This window comes from Lolium perenne, chromosome 7, assembly GCF_019359855.2.
Source record: "Lolium perenne isolate Kyuss_39 chromosome 7, Kyuss_2.0, whole genome shotgun sequence".
Classification (NCBI taxonomy): Eukaryota; Viridiplantae; Streptophyta; class Magnoliopsida; order Poales; family Poaceae; genus Lolium; species Lolium perenne.
In genome coordinates, this window is record NC_067250.2 from 86095016 (window position 1) to 86104765 (window position 9750).

A 9750-nucleotide genomic window follows, 5' to 3' on the forward strand; every position below is an offset into this window, starting at 1 on the left:
AGTATCCGTTATCATTATGCCCTGTCTTCTCAGCTTCTCTGCAAAATTTGATAGCTCCGGCGTCATCTCCTTGGAAACTGTAATGACATTAAATTTCCACCAGGCTTCTCATTATTTAACTGTGCCGACTGATTAGTTATCTTTATCTCCTTCCTCTGTTCCAGCCATCGGCACCCCAAAAAACCCTTCTGCGCACCATGTCTTCTTCTTCCTCTGCCTCGTCGGGACTTTCCTTCGAGTCCTCTTCTCCCGAGCCGATGCCAGCACCGAGCCCACAAGAGGTTCATGCGGCCAACATCCGCCGTGCCATTGAGGCCGGGGAGGAGTCAGACCATGACTTCTCCATCTGGTCCGAGGACGACCAGTCCTCGACGGACGGGGAGAGCGACCTCCGCTTCCTCGCCAACGGTGAATCGGAGGAGGAGAGCGATGACAATCGCTTCTCCTGGGATGACTTTACCTCCTCCGAGGTGAAGGAGGAGGAAGAGGAGGAGGAGGATGACGACGACAGCCCCTCCGATGAGCCGCCGGCCAAGCGCCATTGCCCCTGGCCAGGGAATCTCAGTGATTATGATAGCGACGACGTCGACGACGACGTGGAGGACGAAGACAACGAAGGTCCTGCCGGCGGCCGCTACAGCAGCGGCAGCGAGCCCGCAGGGAGCAGCGCCGGCAATGGCGACGATGGTGACGACGAGGGCAGTGACGGCCCGTAGAATAGGACCTCTAGAATAGGATCAGCAACAGTAGACGGGGCAATATATCCCCTTAGTACTCCCTTTTGAGAGCAATCAGCTCTTCTATGTAAGAAATCTGGTTTATCAATGAAGAATTTTTTTCCCAATTTGACTTTTGCCGATTTCTTCGGAGTTCAACTGAGCCGATTCCCTCTTCTGCTGACCCCGCCGATCGTTACTTAGCCAATGCCCAACGAGCTGATGACAACGCACCGGTATCTCAATGTCCCATCCCTTTGAGCTCTGGCGGACAACTAGGCAGATCGACGTTCTCACGAGAGCCCCAGAACCACTGCCGACACGACTTGCTCCTGAAGTCGTTACCACTGGGTTTTTCAGCCCGATGAAATTTCAATCGACTTCTTAAGAATGGAAGTTCTGCGCCATCAGTTGCCCCCCGAGCCTCTATCAAGGTGAGCATACCAGTGGACTAACCAAATGTGTCGCCATCGGTTCCCAAGTCATGGTGCGGAACCAGCCAATTTCAGCAAAATCGGCTCTCCAGAGCAGAGAACCTTCAGGGCGAGCTGCCCCCCGAGCTTCTTCAGTCTACTTTTCGCGCCTTGCAGGTCAGATCGGCTCCTTCCCTGTGGTGGGTCTAATGCATCCCATCCTTAACCTGATCTGCACATTACTCGTAAAAAAGAAACCAGAGGTTCTTGAAAAGAGAACCGAAGTCATCAAGCCACTCAACTGGGGAGCTCTTCCATTAGAATCTCTCTTCGTGACTCACTTCCCGCTCTATTGACCCTTTCTGCTCATAACATCTGTTCCTCTTGAGTCGATGGCCACGTATCTGCATTGGCTAAACCTTTTGTTTGTTTTTTTTTTATATTTGGCCGATTTTTTAGAATGAATCGGCCCCCAATATTCCACTGTACGCATGTCTGCACATGTTTATCTGCATATGTTCATCTGACTATATGCCCCCCGAGCCGAATCTGCCAAATGACTGCAGATATCGGCTTTCATGGTTAGTCAGGACACTGCACTTGCACATCGGCTTCGCAGAGATTCATGCTGACTTTCATCTGCCGACGTGGCCGCCGCCCAGTGGATCGTTGCTGAACACAAACAGAATATGTGCAGAGGATAATTTTGGCCGATTGCTGGAATCGGCCTCCACATTGCTTGTTCGATGAAGGTTTTGTAATGTCCCTCCATAAATTTTTTGGGGCCGATCACAAGGATCAGCCTCGCACGGTTTGCTCATTGGTTTAATCTTGCTACTCGGTTAGGCTGGATAAAACCAACCCAACCTCTGACTTGAGGCGCCTGCTGTCGTCCACCCTGAGTGCATCGTATAATCGTGGAGCACTAAACTCTGTCGGCAAGACGAGCACCATGTTTGTGCCAGCCGATGTTTCATCATCGGCTTTCTTTTGCTTGGGACGCCACTCCATTCTCCGTGGACGACCCTCTTCATCCAGGGCTCGCTGAACCTTTGCAGCCAGATCAGGTCGTGCCTTCCTTAGCGTGTGCAGGTATAACCTTTCGGCTTCCTCCAGGCCGCGCAACCGCTGAACCCTGCGTTTTTGTGAACGGCTGAGTCCGTCAGGGCACCACCTTGGACGGTGGTACCTGTCTTCTTCTTCTTCTAGTCCCTCGTCTTCGGAATCCTCAAGATCTGCCCAACGAGGTGACTCAAACGTTTGCTCTGTGGCGGAGAGGCCCTAAGCGCTTGAACACGGACACGTTGGCTGCCTCCTTCTTCTTCTGGTTGCATTCTGGGCAATTGCCGATTGTCGGCAATCGGCTCATTCTGAATCCCGGCGAGTGTACGAAGAAAGGGCAATCCCAGTGTCTGGCGTTGTCATCTTGCTCCCTTGACTTGTCCGTGGCACGGCGCTCGTGCTCCTCCTCATCGCGATCCTGCCGACGATGTCTTCTGGCTTCTCTAGCCAGACGATCTCCTTCATCATCATAGTTGGACCGTCGGCGTTGGTCATACTGACTCGGAGGCGATCGGAGAGAGGTCGTTGATATCTTATGTTCTTCACCTCTCCCTCTGTGACGTAGCGCTTGCCATCATGATGGAGCCGATCGCGTGGAGCGGCCTCCTCTGTATCCTTGCTATGAGAGCAGCTGCCCTCATCTCCATCTTTGCCAGAGTGGTTCCCAGGTCCTACCATGTTGATGCTGAACGTGGGACCTGGCTGGCAACCCTCAGGGTAGATGACTTCTACCATGTTAACGGCGGGGAAGGGTTGGGTGTCGACCTTCATGGCGTACTGGTTGAAAATTAGACGCCCCTTCTCTATCGCCGCTTGGATGTGCTGACGCCACACCCTGCAGTCGTTGGTGGCATGGGAAAGCGAGTTGTGGAACTTGCGATGCGGCTTTCCGTTTAGCTCTTGCGCCGTGGGGAACTTGAGACCTTCGAGAATCGTCAACCTGTTTCTCCTTGAGCAGGAGGTCGAAGATTTGTTCAGTCTGGTCACGTCAAAATCAAATCCACAGGCGGCCCTGGTGGCTTTACCCATTTGCAGGACACGGGGGCTCCTCCCCGAGTCCACTCAGCCACTGCTACTTCTTGGTCTCCCGCAGGCACCTCATCTTCCTCTGTATCGACCATGACTACTGCACGCTTGAACTTGTCTTGGTACAGGTCTGGGTGGCGCTGTTCATATGCTGATAATTTCTGAACCATGTGCGCCATCGAGGGATAATCTGCTTGGGAGGCCATGTCCTTGAGCTGTGTTGCAAGGCCAGCTACTGCCAACTCGACTGCTTCCTTTTCAGTTATACGAACCGAATAACATCGGTTCCTAAGATTCCTGAAGCGCTGGATGTACTCTGTCACCGTTTCTCCGCGCTTCTGACGTAGTTGTGCTAGATCGGCAATGCTAGACTCGGAAGCTTCTGAATGGTATTGCGTATGGAATTGTTCTTCCAACTGCTTCCAAGACTGGATGGAGTTTGCTGGCAAAGAGGTGTACCATCCAAAAGCCGATCCCGTGAGGGACTGTGAAAAGAGCCTCACGCGTAGCTGATCCGACACTGAAGCCGGTCCCAGTTGCGCCAAATATCGGCCGACGTGCTCGATGGAGCTGGAGCCATCTGATCCACTGAATTTGGATATTCCCACGTTAGAAAGTCCCCTGGACTATAAATATGTATCTAGGGTTTATGGAATAAACAACAACTCACGTTCAACCCAAAACAAACCAATCTCGGCGCATCGCCAACTCCTTCATCTCGAGGGTTTCAATCAGGTAAGCGACATGCTGCCTAGATCGCATCTTGCGATCTAGGCAGCACAAGCCCCACGTTGTTCATGCGTTGCTCGTACTGAAGCGTCTTTGATGGCGAGCAATGTAGTTATCATAGATGTGTTAGGGTTAGCATAGTTCTTCGTATAACATGCTTACGTAGTGCAGCCCTTGCATGTCTAGCCGCCCTCACGCCTATCTCAGGCGTGGGGGCGGCACCCTGCTTGTTCATCATCTGGTAGATCTGATCCGTTACGATTGCTCCTTGCTCTGCAAGGATTAGTTTAATATCTGCAATAGTTAGGCCTTACAAAGGGGTGGAGGATCCAGCGGCACGTAGGGTGGCGTTCGCAAGTCCTAAACAGGATGTTCCGAGGATCAACGTCATGTTGGTTTTTAGGCCTTGTTTAGGATCGGCTTATGAGCACCGTGCGTGGCCGCGAGGCCCAACCTGGAGTAGGATGATCCGATTATGCGGTGAAAACCCTAAATCGTCGTAGATCTCATTAGCTATATCTTGATCAAGCAGGATCACCAAGTATTCGTGCACCCCGTACGGATCATGGGTGAATCGGCTCTTTGAGCCGATTTACAGGATAACCTGAGAGCCGATCGAGGCTCGTATTTAATGTTTACGTGTATGCCATGCAGGAACTAAGCGAGGCATCCCCATCACCTTCCTGACCAGGTATAGGTCAGGTGGCACGCCCTTGCACTTCGCATCGCCGCGTGTGACCAGAAGAGCATTGCGGGCCGTCGCTCGGAGGGGTCTCAGCCAGCCGCAGCTCTAGGCTCTTCCCGGCTCTCCACTGTGTTGACAGGCCGCTGCCCGCCGGTGGGTTTTGGCAGTCAACAGGAGCATTATGACCGCACCCCAAATTAGTTTAATTAAGAACCTAAGGAAAAGTTACTTTGGGTTAACATGCATCTGCATGATCTGAATAACAGAAAAAGTAACATGCTTTTTCCCATTGTAACTTTTTGTGGTGTTTTTGCTGATGTTCTTGTAGGTGCTCATTAACAATCAGTACAGATAAATACTTCCACTGAGATGCTCTTTTATGTTGCCAACCAGGAATCGAGGGACAACCCACATATGATGTTACTTCTGATGCAAGACCGAAGAGTTACTTGGTGCAGTACCAATTTCTCATGTCAATCTGGCTAGGATGCTACTTGTTTCCAGGGAAAAAAATGTTGTTTTGCTTTGGCCTGCTGTAACGGTTCCATAGGGCAAGACCTGAAAACATGGCATGGATCCTTTAGTGTTGCTACTACAAATATGTATGTAGATGGACGTGTGATTATGAATAGTGTATATGCTTCGGTTGTGCCATTTGTTACTTTTAAGAATCTACCAATACTCCAATAGATCACGAGGTGGAGACTTAGGGAGATGCAGGGAGGGCCAGAGGGGGCGGGCGCTGCTTTGCGTATGATAGTTACTTCGCTTCCTCTAGATGATCTTACAGGTTCACCAGGTTTGGTAGTTACTTTTCCTTCAAAAGATGTTGGCTCCAGATCTGATCATGATGTGCTTCGATCGTATTTTCTTTCCTGGTCGTCACGATGGAGAAGATTGGGGAAGATCTTTTGGGACTTGGAGATGGGGTTGAGGTTAGGTAGACGTATTTTTTTTGTTTGGGCCTTTGCTGGGTATAGTACGTCTGGTCGTGGGTGCGTGGTGTGTGGGTGCGTTCTAATTTTTCACGTCCGAGCCGCTGGTAACATTGATCGCGATTAGGTAGGGTCTTTCCTTTTCTGGCAAATTTCGGGAATGCAAATTTTCCTTTTTTTGGTTGTCCGAACTGACCACTTTTTAGCCCATATAATGGCTGACCACTATGTAGAGGGCTTAATTTTGGTTATTGGTTTTCGGCTTCCGAGCCGCAAAAGCAATTAAATACTACCTTCATTCGAGACTGACACGTATATTTAGGTCGTTAATTTAACCAACATAAAATGAGTTGTACAAAATAAAAAATATATCATTGAAAATTAGAACATCTAGATATTCTAATAATATATTTTTTAAATGTATACTTCGTACTAGATTGGTTAAATTTACGATCTAGAAATACATGTCGGCCTTATATCAGAGAAAGTAGGTGCTTTTGGCTCTGTTTTATCTTTAAATCCAAAGCCAAAAGCACATATTTACCTGCTTTTGTGGCTTAACGAACGAGTTAAAGCAAGCAAACCCTAAAAATGGTGTGGAGGCTGTGAGTTCTGTTGTCAAATATGAAAAGGCAAACTTGGGGCAATAGATAGACATGCCCGATGTCAAGATGGTGTGTCCGATTCCGATTTCTCCGCTTCTCATAGTGGCGAGATGCAATGACATGCATAAAAGGTAATTCGTCTGAAAAATATTTGGCAGTTCATGACACAAAAATGGGTCTGGCAATGAACTTTTGCAACATGCATTGGCTTCTGCACCTGAATTTCTGGCAACAGAGATAGGGTTGGTTGGCTCGTCACGCCTATCTTGTTGCCTTGTGTGTTGTTTCCTGGAGAAGCGAGGAGAAACGTACCTGACCAGCGACGTAGTCATATGCCGAGGTTTACTTGCACGACTCTTCTTCGCCGTCGCCTCGCTAGCTCTAGCTATGAAATAGTTGGACCATGGTCAGCTAGCTAGTCGATTCCAGGACCGTGTGACGCGGGAGCACTAGCTAGGCTAAGCGATCAGCACTTGCAGTAGTGGACATGGGCATATTTATACCTATATCTTTATTAATAGGAAAATTTAACGTGCAACCTAAACTATCCTGCGAATGCAGATGCCCAAACAATGTCCTCTCTGTTAGGACATCAAGTTGCTTCAGGAACGGAACCAACCTCACTCCCCTCGTGTCGCCTCCTCCAGGCGACCGAGTGGGCCAAACCCTAGACCCGCCACCACCACCCTCCCTCCTCCTCTCCTCTCCTCGTCGCCCCGGGAGGGCCGCCGGCCAAAGGCGCCCAGATCCGGTGAAGGCGGCGGCGGGGAATTGATCTCTTGGCTCTCTCGTGGGTGAAGTAAGGGAATCTCACGCGCTCGAGGGCACCGGTACGCCGGGGCAGCGGCCTCGGTCGGAGGGGACAGCGCTGACCTGTCGGCGGTTGGCGGCCATCGGTGCTTCTTGCAGGCTCCTTGGATGCGCATGCGACGAGGTGGCGGCAGGCGCGGTCGTGGTTAAGAGGTCGCCCCGCCTGGCCTGCCAACAAGATCTGAATACGGCTCCTCCTCCTCCTGTTGCTCGTCCTTCCTCCTCGGCCCTAGTTCTCTGGAGGTCGGTGGGTGGACCTAGGCCTGGGCATTCTGTTTTAACCAAAAATTCGGTTCGTTTTTTGGATAATTCAGGTAATAAGAAATGAGAACCGAAATTATATCGGTTTTCTAATTAATTTGTAATTCGGTGAGCCGATATTTTGGTTCAATGTTCGGTTTTTAACCGATATAACTTAATTGTGACAGGAAATAAAAGTTAAGTACTATGATGACATGCAGTAGCTTGGCAGTTGACGAGTTGCCATGACTAGAAAGTAGGTCCACATACGACAATGATTGTCGAGCACGTATACAATACGAGTACTCCTAACTCCGCCACTAGTAGAAAATCTCTCATCAGTACCGGTTTCAGAGGGGCTTTAGTACCGGTTGAGCAACCGGTATTAATTATCCGGCACTAAAGGCCCCCCCCCCCTTTCGTACCGGTTGCTTACGAACCGGTATAAAAGGCCCTCCACGTGGGCCACCAGGAGAGCTCAGGGCCAAGGAGCTTTGGTACCGGTTGGTAATACGAACCGGTACCAAAGGTTCCCACCCGCGGCAGGGAATTTGCCCAAATCTCTGCCGCGGCAGAGAATTGGTTTTTTAGGGTTTTTGGAGGGGTTTAGGGATATCGGTTTGTTTCATATCGCGTCGATGCACCAGAAATGCGTTTGGGTTTAGGTAGTACATGAAGATCAAGATGATGCATAGCAAGTTGGTGCATATAATATAACACACATGTTATTGCATAAGATCGCAAATTAAGTAGCACTATGCATGAAGATCGATCTTCATGCATAGTGGTACTCTCCGAGGCGTACTCTATATATGTCTATTACATGTAGCATAGTGGTACTCTTCGAGTCAACTATATATGTAACATGTACATCTTCATTCATAGTGGTACTCTGCGAGTGGTGGTATGACGTCCCGAAGGAAAAATCCCGCCAATTCCTCGCCTATTGCTATGAAGCGGTCATCGATTGAGAGCTTGTTCCGCTTTCTTGCCAACTATAAAAGAATAAGATACAAATGAATACATGAAACAACTATTACTGAAACTCAGCACAACTTATGATAACAAAACAAATTTGTGAAGATTGTTTTTGTACCTCTTTATTTCTTTCATTATTCGTTCTCTCGCTGACAATTCTGCGGATGCACTCGCAAACGAAGAATCCACAGAGATCGGTCCCCGGAGGTTGTTGCGGGCATTTCTTTACAAGAATATAATTCAATCAAACAATAGTCAAGTATGATAATTAAAAGGTGTGTGGACCTAGGTAGTACTACTTACTTTCGCACGCCATCGCAGCTTCGGTGTCCATTCACGGGACGTATCTTCCTTGATGAAAGTTTGCCATACGCTGCTCGACAAAAGAAAATGCATAAAAGAGTCATCAATTAGTTCAAAGCAGGAAATTAACGAAACAAACCGATAAGAATTAAAATTACCTTCTGAGCATTAAAAAACAAGACACGTATAGATCCGATTTTTTGCTTAGTGAGTCCAAGACTTCAACTTCTCCAATTTCCAAATTGATGACGAGAAGAATAAAGTGAAACCTACGCACGTTTCAATATGTAGTGTCATATATATAAGTCATTAGTTAAAATTTTGACATACGGTGAGCAAAATATAATGTGTTATAAGACAGTAAGACTCACTCGAAGTTGTAAGGCCAAAGTATTAGCTTTTTGTCACGTTGTCGCTTCAAAAACCTTAGCAGAGTCTGCGGTGTATCCTTGTTATAGAGGGGATTCTCTATGGTTTTAACATGCATTGTGTGCGGGTCAATGAACCCAATGTCTGTGATATCGTCCCTTTTGCATTCGAGCATCTTCGATCTGCATAATATAGCGCACAAAAGATTATAATCTGCAGACAATGAACGACTTCTCAAATTAAATAAATAAATCACTTACAGGACAATAGCAACTGATGATTGATTTGTCGAGGGCCCGGAGATTGTATAACTGAAAGAGTTCGGCGAAGTCAACGTTCACACAGTACTCCTGGAAGTAGTGCTCTTCCCTAACTCGCACCATGATAGTCTCGATCCCTTCCTTTGAGGCCTTAAGGTACCACGAATGCAAGTTACGCATACATGTTGGTACCTTCCTGAGATTCTCGACCAAATCTTTCCCTTGAACAAACTGATATGCTCGTTCAGCGAAGGCGTAATCAGTTGCGTCTTGTCGAGAACTTTGAACGGTCTTCCCGTCAAACACCTTGAGAGGGGCGACCGATTGAACGGGTTGTTGTCCGAGCTGGTAGACACTTGTGTATCCCTTTTATCTCCCGATACCCGATTGAACGGGTTTTGTCGCCTCGATCATCTTGTCATACGACCTTTCAATAGAACGCGCATAGTCAGATGGCGGCGATGGTACAGGGTCATATAGATTGTCAACGGTTCGCACAACTTTCACCGGATCTAGTGTCTTCTCGAAAGGTATCTACGGCACTTTCGGTGCAAACCATTTTCTTCAACTCGGCCTGAACGGCCTCCGCGTTTTCCTCTGGAGTTTTCCCAAGGTAACT

The 9750-nt window shown here is 48.5% G+C and overlaps 1 long non-coding RNA gene across 1 annotated transcript; it reads right to left on the reverse strand.

The window, feature by feature from the left end:
* Positions 1-7894: 7894 nt before the first annotated feature.
* On the reverse strand, positions 7895-8953 carry LOC127312866 (uncharacterized). The gene is made up of 5 exons (XR_011749120.1): positions 8874-8953; positions 8661-8771; positions 8503-8572; positions 8318-8422; positions 7895-8216 (listed from the first exon to the last, which is right to left on the reverse strand). It is a non-coding gene; the product is annotated as an uncharacterized lncRNA (long non-coding RNA).
* Between the last annotated feature and the right edge of the window lie 797 nt (positions 8954-9750).